Source organism: Anolis sagrei, chromosome 4 (assembly GCF_037176765.1).
Source record: "Anolis sagrei isolate rAnoSag1 chromosome 4, rAnoSag1.mat, whole genome shotgun sequence".
In the NCBI taxonomy this organism is placed as follows: Eukaryota; Metazoa; Chordata; class Lepidosauria; order Squamata; family Dactyloidae; genus Anolis; species Anolis sagrei.
The window spans coordinates 222,640,989-222,663,759 of NC_090024.1; the positions used below are offsets into that span (position 1 = coordinate 222,640,989).

Here is a 22,771-nt window from a genome sequence, read left to right on the forward strand (position 1 = left end):
TTGCATATTCATACATTTGTAAAATAACTGTACAGCTTGTACGAAAAGAATATTCTTCTCATTACCAGCAATAACACACTCAGCATAGTATAAAAAAAGATAACAATCCCAGACCAAACCTGGACCAGATACAAAATAAGTATTAAAGGTTGTATAATCTCAGGGCTTTTGTTCAGAAACAGCACTACATGATGTAATGCGTTCTTTTTAGCTTCTAATATCACTGTCCATAACATAACATAATTAAGCACGTGCAACCACAAAATACTGCCAGAACACTGTAGTCATTTGAACATTGCTTAGATTTTACCATTCATACTCCAAAAGGCTCCCTTGAGGGATACTTCCTCAAAGGATGGAGACTGAATTAGGAGTCTAGACTAATTGCTTTATTCTACAAAGCAAAAAGAAGGTACTATTTGCATTTAACAATAGATATTTTAAGACTGTGGACCTCTTTTCTCAGATTTGCAAGCCTTACGTGTTCTAAAGAATTAGCACATGGTAACAGCCACCACCATATAGCTAAAACTTGCCCTACTTTTAGGTATGAAATCCACAGAAATCACATGGAGGTCAAGTAGCCGGGGGACAGCAGGGCAGGAAATGTGGGGCAGCATACCGCTTGTCCCCTTTCTGTGGTTGGTTGTGGGCTCCTATCCCATGGCAGTTCCATATTGTCCCCCTGTTCCCAGCTTCTTCTATGAGGAGTCTGGGCTCCATCTCTGTGTACTACTGGCACAGTGCTGGCACAGAGCCCTGTTATTTGATGGGTTCTGGTGGACTTCGTGCCGGCAGCGTATCCATAGTGCACAGAAATGGAGAAAAGCATCCATATGATGAGGTCGAGAGTCCCTTTGAGCCAGTCACCCATTTATGGACTAGCAAACCTCACTCACAGAAATGTTTTGAGGAAAAAGTGAGAAGAGAGACACATCTATCTCCCTGACACACACTCACGGAAGAAAGGAGGATGGTAAAAACTTGGCTGTGGGACCAAGCTTTTGGGACAGTGCAATAAAGCAGTGATAGGAAACCTTACCAGGCCAATTAAATTAGACGCAGATGATCAGGACAGTTTTAAACAGTGTATTGTATTACTGGGACAAAAGTTTTTAATGTTTATGTAGGCATTTAATGAATTCATGTCCCGGCATTGAATGTTTGCCGTATATATGCTGTGCTCCACCCTGAGTCCCCTTTAGGTGAAAAGGGCGGAATATAAATGTTTTAAATAAATAAATAATGTAACTAGCCATAACCAAATAGACAGAAAAAGGTAGTTGCTGTGAGCAATGAATCTGAAATGTCAGTAAACAATGGCAAATCGCTACCATGTTTACTCAAATCTAATGCTTATCTCTCTTTTTTTGCCTAAACGACCTCGCCAAAATTGGGGTGTGCATTAGATTCACATTATACAGTAATCTTAGTGCTGAGCCAAAGCAAAAGGGGAAGCTACTCTTTGGTACAGGTGTCATTATTTAACTAGATGAAGGGTACTTTTTGTTGTGTTTTACCTGAAGGGATAATATGAAAATTCTATCCTTATCCTACAAACACAAAAGTTATAAGCATAAATCTATCAGCACTTGAAGACTTCTCAGCTATCCCCATATCTCCCAGTCACATCTGTCCAAGCTGGAAGGATCATGCATGAGATTGTGAAGCGTGTAATGATTTCAACAATAAATCAGAGAGGTTATGTGAGTACGAAGAGAAATATGTTGGGGGGAGAGTGTGCTGTGCGTGGAAAGCATCCATCTTAATGCACTTGAATAATCCAAAAATAGCATTGCGAGCTGTTTAAACTTTCCAAAAATGTTTAACTTTGCAGCTGACACCAAGCCCAAGAAATTTTTAGCCATAAAATGATGGGGACACGAAGTTTGCACGGGGCAATTTCAGAATGAAAACATTCCTTCATTGTTCAGGAACAGCTGGGTGATTCAGTGAGAAGGAGGCCACAGTCAGCTGTTATGAAATGGCGTAATTTCAGGGCTGGTGCCACAAAGTACCATCCTGTGGCATAGAATAAAAACAAAAAACATGCTTGAGGAAAAAAATATAAATGGTATTCAATATAGGTTTACAAACTCATATACTTGCATTTTCTCTCTTTTTCTTAACTGAAACAGTCAGATCTTTCTAGCTTCAAAAATTTAGGTTTCTTTTAAACTACCTTTCAGGAGCATCAAATGGATCAACTATCAGGAATCCAGCATAATGGGCCACTTGACCAAGCCCACAATGATGTATGGGGACATGTTTAGTGATTCTTGCACCCTAGATATTCATAATAAAGCCAGGATTTCCATGAATTCTTGGCCTCCCAGGTGCTACAAATGCCCCTATTAGCAAGAAAACTAATGAGAGAAGTTGACTCCACAAGGAGATATACACTTATTTTGGGAGACAATGCTCCCCCTTTTAAAAGCATTATTGTTTGTATTGCTTATTTTATAGTACTTTGCATGAGCACTTTCAAAAGACATGCCCCATAATTTTCGACATAACCTTTTCATTGTTCCAGGTCTTCCAAAGAGGGAGTGTTAAAAAATAAGGATAAACTTGTGTGGATGACTCTGAGGTGTGCCTCTATCAACACTGCCCCTCTTCCCCTCATTTGCCAAACAGTCATGACATCCAAGGTGCATGATACCTCACTCGCTTAATTTATTTATCATGTCAGAAGCAAATTGAGAATACAGTTATATTGTATAGAAAAACCACAAACAAAGTTACAAACTTGACATTATACTAAATTTCCTTTGACCAGAAGCTGGCCACTTGGAGTGCCTCTGGTGTCGTTGTAAGAAGGTCCTCCATTGTGAATGTGGCGGGGCTCAGACTGCATTGTAAGAAGTGGTTTGCTCTTCTCAGACCCACTCGCATGTCACGGATTCCACTTTGTAGCCCAATTTCTTAAAGTTAGCTCTGCATTTCATGGTGCCAGAGGGCAGTCTGTTCAGTGCCTCCCAGATCGCCCAATCTGTGCCCCAGGAGGGAGTTTCTCATCCGGTCTCAGCCACTGATTGAGGTTCCAGGTTTTCACCTGCCACTTTTGGACTCTTGCTTGCTGAGGTGTTCCTGCAAGTTTCTCTGTAGATCTTATGAAACTATTTCTTGATTCAAGGCATTAATACAACCACCCTTTTCTATATTAAAGGTGGCATTCTTCTGATTGACATTTAAATCAGCTCACATGACATTATAGGCAAGTTCGCCAATCATCGTCTTTAGTACCTTTTCTCATTATTGACTCTGTATATTAGAGAGATCAGCTCCCCCATATTTTCTGGGATCTCACATATTTCAACTTTATTTTGGGATCCTCCCAGCTTTCATATTGCTCTGCCATTTCTTCCATTATGTTGTGCATGTGATGAGAGAGTGCTAGGGAAGCGCTGGAAGGGGTTACGGAGAGGCAGGGGATTAGAGCGAGGAGCCACTAGGGAAGAGGGCGGACCCATACAAGGACAACGGCCCCTCCTCCCTCCCCTCTCTAGGGTATCATTTCTTCTTGTCTTCAAAGAAGCATTATCTGTCTTAAGTAACTTTACCAATTTCCAAATGTTTTCCTATTTCCGAATCTTTAGCTCTCTAGGTACAAGTTGCACGAGGCATTACTTATAGAAGAATGAAGGACTCTCAATCAACATCGGAGAATGCAGATTCAATGCTTAATTGTACAAAGTACACAATGTTATGTTTTTTGTTGAGATTTAAGAGATCAAGAGGCAACATTCATACCAATGTGAACTGAATTATTTTTAGAATCATGCTGGGGGATGGGTGGTGTTTTTTACATGGTCTTTTATTTTCTTTGCCAAAGAGTGCTCACAGACAACAAATTCCATGATGCCATGGCATTGAGCCATTGCAGTTAAAGTGGTTTCGAACTGCATTAATTCTACAGTATAGATAAACCTTCTGACTGTGAATTTGTCCAGATTCCTTAATAAAACTTGCATCACTCAATTCTTCTTCTAATCTATATCAGGAATTAGAAAACCAGGAAGTATAACTTGTTCTGTTCAACTCCACCAAGAAAACAAATACTTTCTATCTGAATGCAACACATACACATGGGCTTTGTGGAGGGAAATTTCCTGGACATCTTAAGCACCCGCTCAGAGGGAGGAACTGTTTAACAACTCCTACAATCTGAAAATAACTACTAACATCTCCACTGAGATTTATTGTAAAGATTAAGCCATATACTTCTACCGCTGATGTCTTCCAGTCAAGACTAACCTCCTCCATAAAGAGTCATTTCAAGACAGAGCGAAGATCCTAACAAAAGAATTGAACATGAGAAAGAGCTAAGAAAAGAAATCTTCATATATTTAATGAAATGTTGATTACAGTGTCTTTCATAGTTTCTTAATTCGAAATTAATATGCAATGCATTTTAAATATTTATGATTCTTAATGTATTCCTTCTGCCAACAAACAGATTTGTTTACTCTTTTTCTAAGCTACTTTGGGCATAATCTGGAAAAGTGATATACAGATGAGTGGGAGGAAGAAAATAACAGAAAAGAATACAGCCATATAATATAAATCCACACTTCATCCACATCTGGAACAATGGGTGTAGTTCTGTTTATCTCCATCTCTAAGGGGAGATCACAACTCTGAAAAAGATGTAGAAAAGGGCAGGCAAAATTAACATGGAAGTGGGACATCTATTCCTACAAGATTGTAGCTATAACACTTTGCACCGTCTCCTCTCAGGCAAATTGGTACCTCCAACCAATTCTTCAAAGTAAAATAATGCAGGCAATAATATTTGGGATTACCAATGAAGTTTTTGCAAAACAATATAATGACTGGTGACACTGGGAATCATTGGTAACAATACTTCCTTTGCGTGATAAGTAACATTTATTAATTACTTTTTCTCATTGCTTTGGGAGGAGATGAGAAAGGTTTTGCAATTATTTTATTATACAAATTTCAGTGACTTTCTTACTTTTTCAGACTGATTTCTATACACACAATAAAAGTGAAAATATGCATGTGTGTATGTGGCCGGGATGTCCACTTACACAGACAAGCTCTTGCCTCCGCAAACACCTCTAGCTCCCACCATCCAGGAGACACCAATGGCTCTCCTTCCAATGACATTGCAGGTTATAGTGAGCCCCATGAACATGTACAAGAGCCCTGCCAATGTCCTCCACAAACACAATACTGCCCCCCACTCAAATAAAGGCTTTCATATAGGGTCAATTTCATCCTAGATTTTATGTTTTTTCTCCACCACAGACATCCCAGTGTTTCTTTCTCTCTCTCCATTGGTGTGGAATTTGCATGATCCCACCCACTGCCTCTTCTATAAACTTTTCCTACTCTTTCCTATGTTGCACAGCAAACACAGAGGAATTGATTAGCAACTCCCATCAGACATATTACCCTACTTATCCACCTCACCCAGGGCTTTAAAATTCTATCCGTTTGTCCTTGGCCTTACCCACTCAGTTTAATGTCCTCATTATTTTGTTGTACCCTGTGTTTATTTAGTATTATTTTTTCATATATTTTATTGTATTTCATTTTATGTATAATTTTATGATTGTATGTTGGATTTGTTTTGCTTTGTTATAATTGTTGGGCTTGGCCCCATGTTAGCCGCTCTAAGTCCCCTTGGGTAGATGGAGGTGGGGTATAAATAAAGTTTTATTATTATTATTATTATTATTATTATTTTACTGACACAAAAACACAGTATGTCACAGCAAACAAGATATATATGCTGGATTTTACATCACAAATTCCCAAGCATCTAGGACTGTGTGATTTATTATTATTATTATTATTATTATTATTATTATTATTGCTCATACTGGAGGGGTTTGGGTAACGTACTCAACATGATGGGAGTTGTAGTTCACCCTCCATCAAGGCAGAGCACTATGACCCCCACTGACAATGGACCTGGGCCACATTTGGCACACAGAACCCCTATGAGCAAGGCAAAATACTGGAGAGGTTTGTGAGGAATTATTCTTGATTTATAGGAGTTGTAGGTACTAGGATTTATAGTTCACCTGCAATCATAGAGCACTCTGAACCACACCAACAATGGACCTGCAACTAATTTGGCACACAGAACCCTCAAGGCCAATAAAAGATACTGGCGGTCTTTGGGTGGGTTTATAGGAGTTGTAATTCATCTACATCCAGAGAGCACTGTGACCTCCACCTGTGATGGACCTGAATCAAACTTGGCACACAGAACCCCCATAACCAACTGAAGATACTGGAGGGGTTTGATGGGGACTGGCCTTCATGTCTGGTAGTTGTTGTTCACCTACATCCAAAGATAGTGTGACTACCACTGACAATAGACCGGGACCAAACTTGGCACACAGAACCCCTGTGACCAACTGAACCTACTGGAGGGGTTTGAGGGGACTGACTCACCATAATGGGAGCTGTAGTTTATCCTGCAGTCAGAGACCTCATGGCCCAACCAATGATGTGTCTAGAGAGCAAACATGTCTAACATGACAAACTTTAAACACTGACTGAGTTTCAGGGGGTTATTCTGGCATGATGTGAGTTGTAGTTCACCCACAACCTTATGCATTTTGTAAAATAAAAAAATGACTTTTTCAAATAACCCGGACAACATCAGGTACACAAACTAGTTGTAAACTAAAAATTAGTGGAGAAATGCAACAAAATTATATAACAGGTTCTTAAAAGCTTGTAGTAGTAATGGCGATGAATCAACATATTTGCAGTTTTTAAAAATAATTAACAGTTTTTAAATTTTTATTCTCCAGTCTCTGCCTTGCTGATATATTTCTCTGCATTGGGGGAGGCTGAATGACTCAGTTGCAGAGAGTTCAGAGCTGTAGAACTGTTAATTACCCTCACTGGAAAATGATTAGATGATGTTGGTTCAAGGGCAATCAGTCAGTCAGTCAGTCAATCAATCAATCAAAGGTTTCACAAGAAGGGCTCATAGTCATCTGGGAGTTTAGCCCTTACTGAGGCTATGCAGGCCTGGGTCTGGTTAGTGTTTGGATGGGAGACCACCTCAGAACTCTGTCATCTTGAATCTCATGATGGAAGACAGATGGGACATAAATGTACCAAATAAATAAATAAAATACATCTTGGTTTGGAGTTCAGTACTAAGTATGTTTATTCTTCACTGAGTCCTGTTGTGTTCACTGGAATTTACTCCTTGGTAAAATGTTTTAGTTTGAAGCACTTATTAGTTATTTTTTGTGACAACACCCACATTCTCTAAAATCACTACTTAGCAATTCCCCAAAATGAGATTTCCCAAGATTGAGAAACACTGGCTTATTAAAAATGCATCCTCTCCCCAATATGTGTTTACATTCTTCTACAAATAAGTCAATATTCTTCAGTATCAAAAACTGTCACAATCTAGAGTACTCAAATAAATTTCCTTGCTTCTAGAGAAGCTGCTATCTGCCATTGCTTGTAAGCTTATGCTGAGTTGGAATAAATCAGCTCTTAAGAAATGCACAATACTTTAAGGAAAAAAATGTTTCAAAAACCTCCTCAGGATTTAATAAAACTGTCTCTGAGGCACATAAATCATGTTCCTAATACAATATATTTTAATTTCCAGTCCTGTTTGTGAACCTTAAAATGTTAACAGATGTAGGAAAGTACAGCCCTCCTCCTACTCTCTGTCTCTCCCATACACACACACACATGTGCACAGGGAGAAAACACGGAAATATGAATCCAACACTTCTATTTACCATTACTGTGGGGGTGTGAACTGGAAAAGGTGCTTTTCTGTTTAGATTGTTTCTGCAATAACACATCTGGTCATGCAATTCTGGGCCAGGAAGCTAACCATCTTAGGAGATAGCAGATCATGTTGTTGTTAGCAAGATAAATGTGAAGTACACAATGGAAATACAATTATGGTTATGTATAGGAATGGAAATAATATACAGAAATGTTCAGAAAATATGTTTACAAGTATCAAGAAATATTGAACTGATTAAGATCTTTGCCGTTCAGGTCTTGCTCCACTTATTCCACATGGTCGCTTGGCACACAAAACAGTCCCTTTTTGCATAGAAAATAATATTTCCAGCCAGAAATATTATGTCTTTGCACATTATTCATTTGCCTAGAAAACCTTTTTCTGTACAGGAAACAACATTCTCTATAGAAAAAAAAAAATTTCTGTGTAGAAATATTATTTTCTGTGCAGTAAATGTTGAAAAGAACAATGCGTCGTTTTGTGCAGAATACATTTTGACTGACAAATACTCTTCTAAACGTATATTTTTTTTCTTGCAGCAAAAAGAAAATTTATAAAAGTGCTAGTAGTTTCTTTCAAGAAGATAATATGTAAAGAATTAAATCTCCTCCTCACCTGATACCAACACCATACCACCAAAAACATTGTGCTCACATCCATGTGGAATATCCCTTTACATTCTCTCACTTGAATATAAAAATGTCAAGATAAGCACAAACAGTTTTTAATTTTATTTTAGAAATTATCCCTTTCTATCTTTGGTGAGACAGCATAGTATTATTGCTTGAACAGTGATTATGACTCTGGACATCAAAGTTCGATTCACCACTTGACAATGGAAACCCATACTTCTCAGCCCTAGAAAACCCCATGATAGGATGACCATACATCAGAAATGACTTGAAAACACACAACAGTACATCTCTACCTTTGGTTGCATCTACACTATAGAATTAATGCAATTTGGCACTACTTACACGTCCATGAGTCAATGCTATGGAATTGTTGGGAGTTATCATTTTACAAGGATTTAGCCTTCTGTGTCAATGAATGCTGGTTGCCTCACCAAACTACAATTCCCAAAATGTTGATGATAATGTAATTTGATTGTCACTACGATGCTAAAATAATGATTCTTTAAGAGAATCCTGGGTATTATCCTGATCACATGATAACGCAATAAAACAGAATAGAAGGGGGATGTGGGAGAGCAACAAGTAATCACACTTGTCTTTCTAAAAAAAGCTGCATAAATATTTATACTGCAAACACAGAACGAGATAGGTTTGCTTATTACTAAATAAAGAGAGCATGAACAGAAAAAGCAGCTGATTGACAATTCACGCCTTCATTTTTCATTTGTTCAGAATAGACAAAAGACACCTTCTTGTATTTGATTAGTAAAGGGCACTTTTCCCCATCCTCAATAGTATCTAAGAACCAACCAGATTTTAAACACTTGAGACAGAAATTCCCTGTCATGCCCCGGCAGTAAAATATGCCAATAAATAATAAAACAGCTAAGGACCTGATCAGACCCAGTGTCCTCCTACCCCCATTTCTATACACTTTTAAAACAGTTTAAAGACGGAGTCCCACAGAGCTCATGATATGATGCAAAGCTACTTCCAGCCTTTCCCCATGGGACTCCATTTTTAAAATGTATTTGATATGTGTAGAAACAGAGGTTTTAGGGGTCAAGTAGCATTCTTCAGAGCTCCCAGTTTCCACAGAAATTGGTAAATGTGCTTATTTACATCTGGAATGGGAACTGTTATATTTGCCTGCCTTTAACGTCATTTTAATGACGTTAAAGAGTGGGCTTTCCTGTGGATAGTCTCGAAATGAGTCTCGATGCTCCTCTTCTTGCCAGTAATTTTGCATAAAACCTTTACGGTAATTTTATAACATAATTTAATCTTCAGAAATTGAGCAATTTTGATAGACTTGGAAGGCGCTGAACAGACTGCGCTCTGGCACCACGAGATGCAGAGCCAACCTTAAGAAATTGGGCTACAAAGTGGAATCCACGACATGCGAGTGTGGAGAAGAGCAAACTACAGACCACCTACTGCAATGCAACCTGAGCCCTGCCACATGCACAATGGAGGACCTTCTTGCGGCAACACCAGAGGCACTCCAAGTGGCCAGATACTGTTCAAAGGACATTTAATCAACTACCAAGCTCGCAAACTTTGTGTTTTGTTTGTTTGTTAAAAAATGCAACGCAACTGTTTGGTCTGCCCCTGACAAGATAAATAAATAAATAAAATAAAACACTTATATGAGATACATATCACACGCACACACATAAACTGAAATAGTGCAACAGACTCAAAGGTTTCTCATTACATTTGCATGACATGCCTGTGCACTGCAGCTGACACACTAACACGTCACAACACAAAAACTGGAAAGCACTGGCATAGAGGTTCAGTCCCTACCATCCATCTCCATGCACTGGGATAGAAAAGAATTATGTCTGAATCCTTAACTATAATTAACTAAATTGGGTTCGATGGACTCATAGTCTAAACTTAGGTTCCTTCTTCCCTAACTCTACCAGGGAATTGTGTGGGATTCAAGAAAATCTCCACCAGAAAGACTGTGTTTAGCTTATATGGAAGGGCAATTGTCCAAGTAATGAGGCTGGAAAGATAAATGGGAGCACAAGTTTCCTATCCCTGAGAGCATGTTATGACTTGTGTTTCATCATTCCAATGTAAAAAGATGTACTGACAAACTATCTCCCTTGAGGTGTAAAGGCTTCAAAATGATGGAGATAAATCCCTATATCACATTATTTTTTAAACCAGCTCCTTCTTTCCCCTTTTAACTACAAGAAGAAAGGGAAGAAAATGGTCTCCTTCATGCTGTCCTGAAATTCTCATAGAAATGATAACCAACATTACACTCAAGATTAATGGCTTGTGGATCTAGAACAACTTTTCTTTCTTTTCTTATTCGTTATAGTCATAGAAATCATGACTGTAGGTCATGATTTCTGAAGTTTTATGGAACAGAACCCCGACTTGTGGGAAAAAATGTTGGCAATAGACAATAAGCTGGAAAAGTAGCAGCTCAGATATGATTTCACTGAACTTGTAAAGAGCTTGAACAAGTTGCTTTTAAGGTTACAATTCCTAGAATCCACCCATCAGTACAGCAACTAGTCACACTGGCCTGAGGATTTGGAAATATATCTGATCTCTTTCTTCGATACTACAAGCTGGGTAGATGCAGGGAATGCCGTGGATGTAGCATACCTGGATTTCAGTAAGGCCTTCGACAAGGTCCCCCATGACCTTCTGGCAAGGAAACTAGTCCAATGTGGGCTAGGCAAAACTACGGTGAGGTGGATCTGTAATTGGTTAAGTGGACGAACACAGAGAGTGCTCACTAATGCTTCCTCTTCATCTTGGAAAGAAGTGACGAGCGGAGTGCCGCAGGGTTCCGTCCTGGGTCCGGTCCTGTTCAACAACTTTATTAATGACTTAGATGAAGGGCTAGAAGGCATGATCATCAAGTTTGCAGATGACACCAAATTGGGAGGGATAGCCAATAGTCCAGAAGACAGGAGCAGGATTCAAAACGATCTTGACAGATTAGAGAGATGATTGGCCAAAACTAACAAAATGAAGTTCAACAGTGACAAATGCAAGATACTCCACTTTGGCAGAAAAAACGAAATGCAAAGATACAGAATGGGTGACGCCTGGCTTGAGAGCAGTACGTGTGAAAAAGATCTTGGAGTCCTCATGGACAACAAGTTAGACATGAGCCAACAATGTGATGTGGCAGCAAAAAAAGCCAATGGGATTTTGGCCTGCATCAATAGGAGCATAGTGTCTAGATCTAAGGAAGTAATGCTACCCCTCTATTCTGCTTTGGTTAGACCACATCTGGAATATTGTGTCCAATTCTGGGCACCACAATTCAAGAGAGATATTGACAAGCTGGAATGTGTCCAGAGGAGGGCGACTAAAATGATCAAGGGTCTGGAGAACAAGCCCTATGAGGAGCGGCTTGGGGAACTGGGCATGTTTAGCCTGAAGAAGAGAAGGCTGAGAGGAGATATGATAGCCATGTATAAATATGTGAGAGGAAGCCACAGGGAGGAGGGAGCAAGCTTGTTTTCTGCTTCCTTGGAGACTAGGACGTGGAACAATGGCTTCAAACTACAAGAGAGGAGATTCCATCTGAACATTAGGAAGAACTTCCTGACTGTGAGAGCCGTTCAGCAGTGGAACTCTCTGCCCCGGAGTGTGGTGGAGGCTCCTTCTTTGGGAGCTTTTAAGCAGAGGCTGGATGGCCATTTGTCAGGGGTGATTTGAATGCAATATTCCTGCTTCTTGGCAGGGGGTTGGACTGGATGGCTCATGAGGTCTCTTCCAACTCTTTGATTCTATGATTCTATATATTCCACAAAAACATAACATTTCCAGACCCTTTTATTGTGCGACTAAAGACTTCAAATAAGTCTTTTGCATGTCACCTCATTGATCACAAAGGAGTATGGCAAAATAAATACCCAGTGGAGTGCATCCAGCATTTCCAGACATACTGAGATTAAAAACAAGATCAATGTGTCCTATGCATGTCAGGCTAAAAGGTATTACTTATTGCAAGGGATGTTCTCTGTGGAATATTTGGCTGTACTCATCAGTTAGGTTTCATTCCAAAATTTGGTAGATACCAAATTGCAGCTTAATTAATTACATTCTGCCAGATCACTTCCTCTTGGCTTTGGGCTGAAGTCATATTTAGAATACATTAAACAGAAACAGCATGCATCTCCACCGGAACAACATGCCTTTACACACACAGTCTACCCAGGAAAATGCACAGGTCTTAAGCACTCTCATTCTCCATCTGCAGTACTGGGTTATACTACTTGACTGCAAAGGTAATTTTTTCATTCTCTTTCTACTAGCACCAGTCCTTGAAGAATTGATACAATACCACATAAAAGAAAATGATGAATCCAGTGACATGGGATTTTGATTACCAGGAACTTCCACATATAAAACCCAGATCTCACAGTTTGCTTCTAGAACTGTCATCCACTAAATCTTTCACACAAAATAAAGAAAAGGAATCTTCTTTTCAGTCACTGTCTTCCAGGCTCATTATCTAACAATGTTATATTTTCTCTGCTTGGAACCAGATTTTCACAGAGCTTAAAAACAGTGTTCTTAAAGAATCCAGGGGCCACATCATAGTTTAGTGGGATAACACAAAATATGCATGCAGAATGTGCAGCGCTCAATTCATCTTCTCATGACATATCCAAAGTACAACATTCTCGGTTTGGTCATCTTTCCATCTAGAAGAAAGACCATATATCAGATGGATAGACTCAGTCAAAGGAGCCACAGTTAACAACAATAATTTTGCCCCCAAATTGAACAACAATAAAAGTTTTCTGAATGCTGCCCAGACATGTAAACAAGTTTGTTGACAAAAGTGTGCAGTGTTTACAGTGGACTCTGCAGAAAATATTTCAGCTGTACCACATAAAAAGGAAATCAGCCTGTTTAGGAAGCCTTGCAAATGCTGATTTATTATCAGTAAATGTTTAATTTTTATATTTATTTTATATACCTACTAGCTTGAATGCCTGGCATTGCCTGGGTTATTTGAAGAATTCAGGGTTTTTTTAATTTTACAAAATGCAAAAGGTGGGTGAACTACAATTGACATTATGCCAGGTTAACCCTGATAAAGTCCATCACTACTTAGTTTGTCATATTGAGAAAGTTTGCTCTACATGCATCATCAGTGGGGTTCATGTGCACTCTGGTTGCAGGGTAAACTACAACTCCCACCATGGTGAGTCAGTCCCCTTAAACCTCTCCAGTATGTTTAGTTGGTCATGGGGATTCTGTGTGCCAGGTTTGATTCAGGTCCATCGTTGGTGGGAGTCAGTTTCTCTGGTTGTAGGTGAATAATAATAATTATTATTGATTTATCATCATCATCATCATCATCATCATTATTATTATTATTATTATTATTATTATTATCAGCTCCCAGAGCTCAAGCTCAATTCCTCCCAAACCCCTCCAGTAATCGGGCATATGAGGCATGCATGCCAAGTTGGTCCAGATCCATTGGTGTTTGGGTTCACAATGCTCTCTAAATGTAGATGAACTACAACTCTCCCAAATCAAGGCAAATTTTCCCCAAAGAACTCCAGTATGTTTGGTGGTCATGGGAGTTCTGTTTGGTCCAATTCCATTTCTAGTGGGATTCAGGGTGCTCTTTGATTGCAGGTGAACTATAATTCCCAATACCTACAACTCCCCCCCAAAACCCACCAGTATTCCAATTTAGGTATATCAGGTATGTGTGATAAGTTTGGTCCTGATTCATCATTGTTTGGGTTCACCATGCTCTCTGGATGTAGGTGAACTGCAACTCCTCTAAATCCACCCAAAGATTGCCACTGTTTTTGTTGGTCATAGGGGTTCCCTGTGCTAAGTAAGTTGCAGGTCCATCGCTGGTGGTGTTCAACATATTATTAGATAGAAGGTGAACTACAAATCCCAATACCTACAACTCCAATAAATCAAGATGAAATATTCCCAAACCTCTCCAATATTTTGCATTGGTCATGGGGGTTCTGTGTGCCAGATGTGTTCCAGGTCCATTGTTGGTGGGGGTCACAGTGATCTGTCTTGATGCAGGGTGAACTACAACTTCCACCATCTTGAGTCAGGCCACCAAACCCCTCCAGTTTGTTCAAATGCTGATCAATTCCTCTGTTTGCTGTGTGCCATAGGAAAGGGTTGGACAAGGTTATGGGGGAGGCAGTGGGCAGGGTCATGCAAATTCCACAGCAATGGAGGGAGAGAGAGAGAGAGAGAGAGAGAGAGACTGGGATCTCTGTGATGGAGGAAATACATAAAATCTAGGATGAAACAGTCTGCATAGGAAAGCCTTTACTCGGGTGGTGGGCAGTATGGTGTTTGTGGAGGACATTGGCAGGGCTCTTGGACAATGTTCATGGTGCTCGCCATAAGCTGTAATGTCATTGGGGGGAGGGTCATTGGTGTCTCCTGAGTGGTGTTTCTGTAGGCAGGAGCTTGTCTGGGCAAGTGGACACCCAGCCATACACATACATACATATTATGTGTATAGACATACTTGGGGTTGCAGACACATTTCTATGGTGGAAAGGGGTCATAAGTGGGAAAAGTTTAAGAAGCCCTGATCTAATCCAACTGAAAGATCTACAAGGCAGAGTTTTGGAATGAGAGCATCCCTAATAGTTGGACATTCAGCATTTGTTTAAATATCTGCGGCATAGGAAACCCTTCTCCTTCCCAGAGCAGTCTGTTCCACTGGAAGACAATTCTTAGCATCAAGAAATTTCTCTAGACAATTAGCTAAAATCTGGCTCACTGCCAGGTTCTTGCAAAATGTCTGCTTCACATAGCACTTGTCTTGTTGTATGATCAATTCAATTATTACAGAGAGCAGGCTTATCAAAAGTACTATTTAATGTGATTTTATGTTGGGAAAAAACTACAACAAAATGTAACTGGGAGATGACCCAAAACCTCAAACAGCATTTAAAAGCATATAAAACATAAACCATTATGTAGCCCTTGGAAGATAACAAAACAGAATGTAACACAGATATAACTGAACCTCTCTACAAGGCAAAGGTTTGTGGCTGAGAAAAATTACATCACATAAGGACAAAAATAAATCAAGATCTACTTGCCAAAAATTGCAATGATTTACAGTAGAACAGAAAAAATCCTAAATGCCTAACAATAACTACAAAAGGCCTTTAGAATTCCTGGTGTTGTAGCTGAGCCAAGGCACAAAGGATCCAAGCACAGGGACTATTTGAATGGCAGAATCAGGGACATAATCTTCCACCCTCATCCTTGAGATCTCTGCAATTTTGACAGTATCTAACAGTGGGAAGTTCAGCTCCTCAGTAACAATGTGTTACAATGCTATGAATGAGGAGATACACAGTTTTAGCATCTGAATCTCATATCAGCACTCGCAGCATGGCAATATTTTCCAGCTAAAGACCTGAAGGCAACAGGCTATTTTACTGGGTGCAGGATAAAGCATGCAGCACCTATCTTCCAAATTAGGAATATGGCCAAGGATTTCAAAGAATACAACTGGAAATTGCCACTGTTGCCTTAACATTTGTCACTAGAGTATATTGCTTCCTTCTACCCATGAAAAGAAATGACCCTGTCACTGAGGAAGCCCAAGTATAGAATTGAAAAGAAAGGTTGTGACTCCTAGAAAACTGAGGCTTGACATGATTAAAGATATTAGGCTATGAAGGGGAAGTCCTGCTCAGGGGATGAAATGATTGATGCTTTGAGAAACATCTTATGCCAATGTGCCAAACTGGGTTAAAGATATTATCGGATTATGGAATATGTGGGTGAAAAAGTGTGCTGTAGAGGGTGGGGAGGGAGGGATTCCCTTCCTCTCCCTCAGCATACCCGAACTAGTTTATCCAGCAAGGTTGCTTTGGGCATGCTAACTGGGGGTTTCTGGAAGTTATATTCTCTAAAGCAGTGGTTCTCAACCTCTGAGACCTAAAATAGGGTCCATGACTCTAGATTATTAAATATGGTTTTCTCTGGGAGAGCAGATGGCGACTACTGGATGGCATATGTTCTGTATCAGAAATTAGAGCTGATGTGGTCTATCCATGCAATTTTCCGAATCAGCATCCCAAATAATCAAATCAAATCTAAAGTTGACCAAAAGGTGATTCATAACCCTGTTAGTACTAACATTGGAAAATGATCCCTGTTCAAGTGGTCCCTGGTGAAAGTGGTCCCTGGTCAAGTGGTTCCTGGTGAACGTGGTCCCTGGTCAAGTGGTCAATGATCAAAGTGGTCCTTGGTCAAAGTGGTCCCTGGTCAAGTGGTCCCTGGTCAAAGTGGTCCCTGGTCAATGATCAAAGTGGTCCCTGATTGAAGTGATCCCTGGTCAAGTGGTCCTTGGTCAAAGTGGTCCTTGGTCAACGTGGTCCCTGGTCAAGTGGTCAATGATCAAAGTGGTCCCTGATTGAAGTGGTCCCTGGTCAAGTGGTCCTTGGTCAAAGTGGTCCTTGGTCAACGTGGTCCCTGGTCAAGTGGTCAATGATCAAAGTGGTCCCTGATTGAAGTGGTCCCTGGTCAAGTGGTCCTTGGTCAAAGTGGTCCCTGGTCAAAGTGGTCCCTGGTCAAAGTGGTCCCTGGTCAAGTGGTCAATGATCAAAGTGGTCCCTGATTGAAGTGGTCCCTGGTCAAAGTGGTCCCTTGTCAAAGTGGTCCCTCGTCAAAGTGGTCCCTCGTCAAGTGGCCCCTTATTAAAGTAGTCCCTGGTCAATGGATTCCTGGTCAAAGTGATCCCTGGTCAAGTAGTCCCTCATCAAAGTGGTCCCTGGTCAAATGGTCCCTGGTCAAAGTGGTCCCTGGTCAAAGTGTTCCCTGGTCATAGTGGTCCCTGGTCAAGTGGTCCCTGGTCAAAGTGGTCCCTGGTCAAAGTGGTCCCTCGTCAAGTGGTTCCTGGTCAAACTGATCCCTGGTCAAGTAGTCCCTCATCAAAGTGGTCCCTGGTCAAATGGTCCCTGGTCAAAGTGTTCCCTGGTCAAAGTGGTCCCTGGTCAAGTGGTCCCTGGTCAAAGTGGTCCCTGGTGAAAGTGGTCCCTCGTCAAGTGGTTCCTGGCTAAGTGGCCCCTGATTAAAGTAGTCCCTGGTCAATGGATTCCTGGTCAAAGTGATCCCTGGTCAAGTAGTCCCTCATCAAAGTGGTCCCTGGTCAAGTGGTCCCTGGTCAAAAAAACATTGGGAACCACTGCTCTAAAGCTAATATTGCCAAGCTCTGGGCTTACTTAGGATGTCTTAGCAACACCCGAAAGACTGCATATGATAACACACTGCTAGGTCCATTGCTTCTGCGTGAAACTCTGGGAGACATGTGTCATACATAGAAAACATTCCCTATAGATCAGTAGAATAAGCACAATTTCTGCATCCACCAATTCCACAATCCACAGCTTGAAAATACCCCACCCCCTCCCAAATTCCAAAACACACAACTTTACTACATGTTCTGGTATCTTTTGAGTCCCCTACTGTTGCACAGTTAAGTTAAAGCAATGGTTCATTATTTAATTACTATCATGCTGGGAGCGGAAATACATAGTCATTGAAGAATCAAAGGTTAAGAACTCCATTTCTATCTATGCCAGGCATGGGTAAACTTGGGCCCTCCAAGTGTTTTGGACTTCAACTCCCACAATTCTGCTTAAGCAGCTGAGGGGGAGGGAAAGGAAGGGGCCTGAGGCTGTTGTGGGAGTTTAAGTCCTAAACACCTGGAGGGCCCAAGTTTGCCCATGCCTGATCTATATACTCCCCCTGACTGACACCACATACCTGTCTTTCTAGGAGTTTCCTCTGTCACCTGGTTTATGTGGACCTGTTGGCTGCACACACTTTGTATTAGCCTATGCCAGGGTGGGACCTGGACATGGCCCCAAAGAACTGTCAGCCACCAAGCAGAAGAAACCTTTGCTATGGCTCCTGCATTCCATTCCCATGCAGTGCATCTTGGAGCTTATTGGTATAGTGCACTCTATGAGGCATAATTACCTAGCCAGGCCTTTGTGTATGCGCCCGCTCTGCATATTTTAAGCACAAGGATAATAATAATTACAATAACCGCAGTTATGATTTCCCGGAACCGGGACATTCCTCGGCTAGCCCGGAAGTAGCTCACCTGAGGAGGGAGGGGGGATGAGCGAAGGGAGGGAGATGCTGGGCAGATTGCCTCGAGAGAGGAACCCATTGCTTTGGTGGCGAGCAGGGTTGGCTCTTTAGCGAAGCTGACTTCGGTCTACGGCCCTTATAAAAGGGGGTGGGGTTGGGGGGTTGGAAGGGGCACTGTTTTCCCTTTGGTCAGGCGTAGACTTCGGAGTGACACTGGGTTCTTTCACTACAACGCCCTGGAAAGTCCCGTCTTTCAACAAAAAGTCCCATGCAGGGGATAGATCCGAGTTGGACTCCCTGACCCTGACTCTGGATGCTCCTACGCTGTGGAGAATGAATGTGCTTGGCCACCACTTGCAGCCTCGTCACACTAGAGGAAAAAAATCTACTTAAAATCCGGTTTCTGCCGCCTGCAGAATTCTGGGGTTTGTAGTTTAGGGAGGAGCCTTTAACAGCCCCACTAGTATGATGAATCGATCTGCCAGGGCTCAGTGCTATGGAATCGTGGGAGCTGTAGTTTGAGAAGGTCTTTAAGTGGGTTGTTGTGAGTTTTCCGGGCTGTCTGGCCATGTTCTAGGAGCATTCTATCCTGACGTTTCGCCTGCATCTATGGCAGGCATCCCCAGAGGTTGCATCCTCATAGAGGCGGGCAAAACGTCAGGAGAGAATGCTTCTGGAACGTGGCCAGACAGCCCGGAAAACTCACAACAACCCAGTAATTCCGGCCATGAAAGCCTTCAGACAATACAAGATCTTTAGTCTTCACTACCAGAGAGTACTGATGCCTCACCAAACTTCAATTCCCAGGAACCGTGGCAGTGAAAGTGGTGCCAAACTGTTACCCCCTGGTAACTTCCAGCTCTAACTTTATGAAGAAATGCCATAAAGCAGTGGTTCTCAACCTGTGGGTCTCTTGGCCGACAAGTCCCAGAAATCCCAGCTGTTAGGACTTCTGGGAGTTGAAGGCCAAAACATCTGGAGATCCACAGATTGAGAACCACTGCCACACAGAGGTTTCTCGACGCCTCTCGTTTATGAAACACATCCCTGCCGCTGCCTATCCTTCTCCATACAGGTGACCCAACGAGCTCTTTCTCAGGTGGAGGACCCTCTCTGGCAGGGATTAGGTAAGTGGCTCTCAACCTGTGGGTCCCCAGATGTTTTGGTCTTCAACTCCCAGAAATCCTAACGGATGGTAAACTGGCTGGGATTTCTGAGAGTTGTGGGCCAAAACACCTGGCGAACCACAGGTTGAGATTAGGTAGACTATCTCCTTCATCACACTAGAGAATGAATCCACTTTAAATCCGGTTTCTGCCTCCTGGAGAATTCTGGCGTTTGTAGTTTAGTGAGGCTGTTAAAAGGCAGAAGGGGGCACCAGGGCACTGAGAGTGGAAGAAGGTGAGTCTTTAAAGCAGGCATGGGCAAACTTTGGCCCTCCAGGTGTTTTGGACTTCGACACCCACATTTCCTCGCAGCCTCCCGCTTCTCATGGCTACTCTGAAGGCTCACCTCCTTCCACTCTCGGCGCCCTGGTGCCCCTTCTGCCCCCGCTTCCCTCCGCTCTCCTGCCCACCTACCTTTCCTACATCTCCTCCGAAGGCACACCTGGCGGAATGAATCGGAGCGAGCGCCCTGGAGGTCTCGCCTCTCTTTCTCTCCGGACTGAGATGGGGAGGGACCTCCTCCTGTCCGCGATGCCACTCCTGCGCCGAGCAGATAAGGGCCGCCTTATCGCCACTGACACCCGCGCGGCGCGCCTCTTCCAGGAAAGGCTCCCCGAGAAGGAGAAGGAGGCAGCCCGGATGGTCCTCTCTCCCTCTCTGCTGCTCTGCTCTCCTCCTCCGCCGCTTCTCCTTTCCTCCCTCTCTTCTCTCTCTCTCTCTCTCCTCCTTCCACGGCGAGGGAGGCGAGACTCCTGCGATCCAGGGACAGTGGGGAACGGGGCCAAGAGCCTGGGCATCAGCACCCCCTCGCCTCGGTCCTCCCCCTGCAGCCTCGCAGGAGCACCACAGAGCCTGAGGAGCTGAACTCCCCAGGAGAGGGAGCGATAGGGCTTCAGCTCCCCCTTACAGGGAAAGACTCCGCTCAAAGGGAGCATTGGGAGTTTAGCTCCCCAGTATGAGACTGTGTAGAGTTCAGCTCCCCAGTATAGGGAGCTTTAGAGGTTCAACTATTGCCTATGGAGAGCTTTAGGGGTTCAGCTCCCCAGGATAAGGAGCATTAGACATTCAGGGAGCATTAGGAGTTCAGTTTCCCCTATACAAAGGAACGTATGAAGCATTCTGCTCCCCAGCATAGGGAGTGTTAGAACCGATGTTTGTAAGGCATTGAATTTTGCCACTATTTCTGTGTAAACCAGGGATGAGAAAAGCAGTATATAAATACTGTGAATAAATAAATAAACTCCGCACTATAGGGAGCATTTCACTTTTTTCACTTAGGCGATCCCTCATAGTCCAAGGATGATGGTCCTCTAAGTTTGGTGTCCTGGGGGTAGGTTCGTAGGTGGCTGTGGAGCCCTATTCTTGACCTGCATCTTCCCCCGCAGTGAGGGCATTGGTTTCCAGGTGGGAGGTGATCTTGGTCGGGGTTGGCTTGATGCGCCTTCCTCTTGGCACGTTTCTCTCTTTCACCCTCCATTCGTGCCTCTTCAAATTCTGCAGCACTGCTGGTCACAGCTGACCTCCAGCTGAAGAGCTCAAGGGCCAGGACTTCCCAGTTCTCACTGTCTATGCCAGAGTTTTTAAGGTTGGCTTTGAGCCCATCTTTAAATCTCTTTTCCTGTCCACCAACATTCCGTTTTTCATTCTTGAGTTCGGAGTAGAGCAACTGCTTTGGGAGACAGTGGTCAGGCATCCGGAGCCCAGCGGAGTTGATGGCAGAGGACCATTGCTTCGATGCTGGTGGCCTTTGCTTCTTCCAGCACTCTGATGTTTGTCCACCTGTCTTCCCAAGAGATTTGCAGGATTTTCCAGAAGCAACGCTGATGGAATCGTTCCAGGAGTTGCATGTGACGCCTGTAGACAGTCCACGTTTTGCAGGCATATAGCAGGGTTGGGAGGACAATAGCTTTATAGACAAGCACCTTGGTATCCCTACGGATGTCCCGGTCCTCAAACACTCTCTGTTTCATTCAGAAAAATTGAGGACCGGGACATCCGTAGGGATACTAAGAGAGGATAGGGAGCATTAGGTGTCCAGGGACTCAATATATGGAGCTTTAGGACTTCATCTCCCCAGTTCAGGTTGAGCTTCCCAGTATTAGGAGTTTAGGGGTTTAGCTCCCCAGTATGAGACTGTTAAGAGTTCAGCTCCCCAGTATACAGTGCATTGGGTATTCAGCTTCCCAGTACATTTGACATTCAGCTTCTCCTTAAAGAGAGCATTACAAGTTCAGTTTCCCGATAAAAAGGAACATTAATCATTCTGCTCCCCAATATAGAAGTGTTAGGAACTTAACACCCCACTATAGGGAGCATTAGGTGTCCAGGTACTCAATATATTGAGCTTTACGACTTCTGCTCCCCAGTATGGGTTTAGCTTCCCAGTATTAGGAGTTTAGCTCCCCATATGAGACTGTTAAGAGTTCAGCTTCCCAGTATAATGAGCATTAGGTATTCAGCTTCCCAGTATAGGGAGTGTTACCAGTTCAGCTCCCCAGGAAAGGGAGCATGGGGAGTTTAGCTCCCTAGTAAGAGACTGTTAAGAGTTCAGCTTCCCAGTATAAGGAGCTTTAGAGGTTTAACTGTCCCCTATAGAGAGCTTTAGGGGTTCAGCTCCCCAGTATAAGGAGCATTAGACATTCAGCTTCTCCAGAAAGGGAGCATTAGGAGTTCAGTTTCCCATTACAAAGGAACATGAAGCATTCGGCCTCCCAGTACAGGGAGTGTTACCAGTTCAGCTCCCCAGTATAAGGAGCATTGGGCATTCAGCTTCCCAGTATAGGGAATGTTACCAGTTCATCCCCCCAGTATAAGGAGCATTAGGTATTCTGCTTCTCAGTATAGGGAGTGTTAGGAGTTCAACATTATTTGTCACTGTGATGTGGGCTCTTGGTATCCATGGGGGTTTGATCCCAAGACCCCCCCCCCCAATACATACTTAGATCCATGGGGTTTGTAGTCCAGGACATTGGCAAAGGCTGATATGAGTGCATACAGCCAGCAGTACCACATAAAAAGGAAGCTCCTGGAGTGGCAGGTGTGCCAGCACTGTGTAGTGCTTAGAGCTGGTGTTCTCAAACTTCTGTTCC

General features: G+C 42.6%; 1 protein-coding gene across 4 annotated transcripts in view; it reads right to left on the reverse strand.

Moving 5' to 3' along the window:
• The window catches only part of RIPOR3 (RIPOR family member 3), a 125,270-nt gene extending 104,757 nt beyond the window's left edge, over positions 1-20,513 (reverse strand). For 3 of the 4 annotated variants that reach the window (XR_010909926.1, XM_060772118.2, XM_067468190.1), the window contains exon 1: positions 20,097-20,512. The gene's annotated coding sequence lies outside the window, so the exon portion shown is untranslated. Of the gene's footprint in view, positions 1-20,096 lie in introns of all 4 variants that reach the window. The other variant, XM_067468191.1, reaches the window with a different exon arrangement.
• Positions 20,514-22,771: the final 2,258 nt, after the last annotated feature.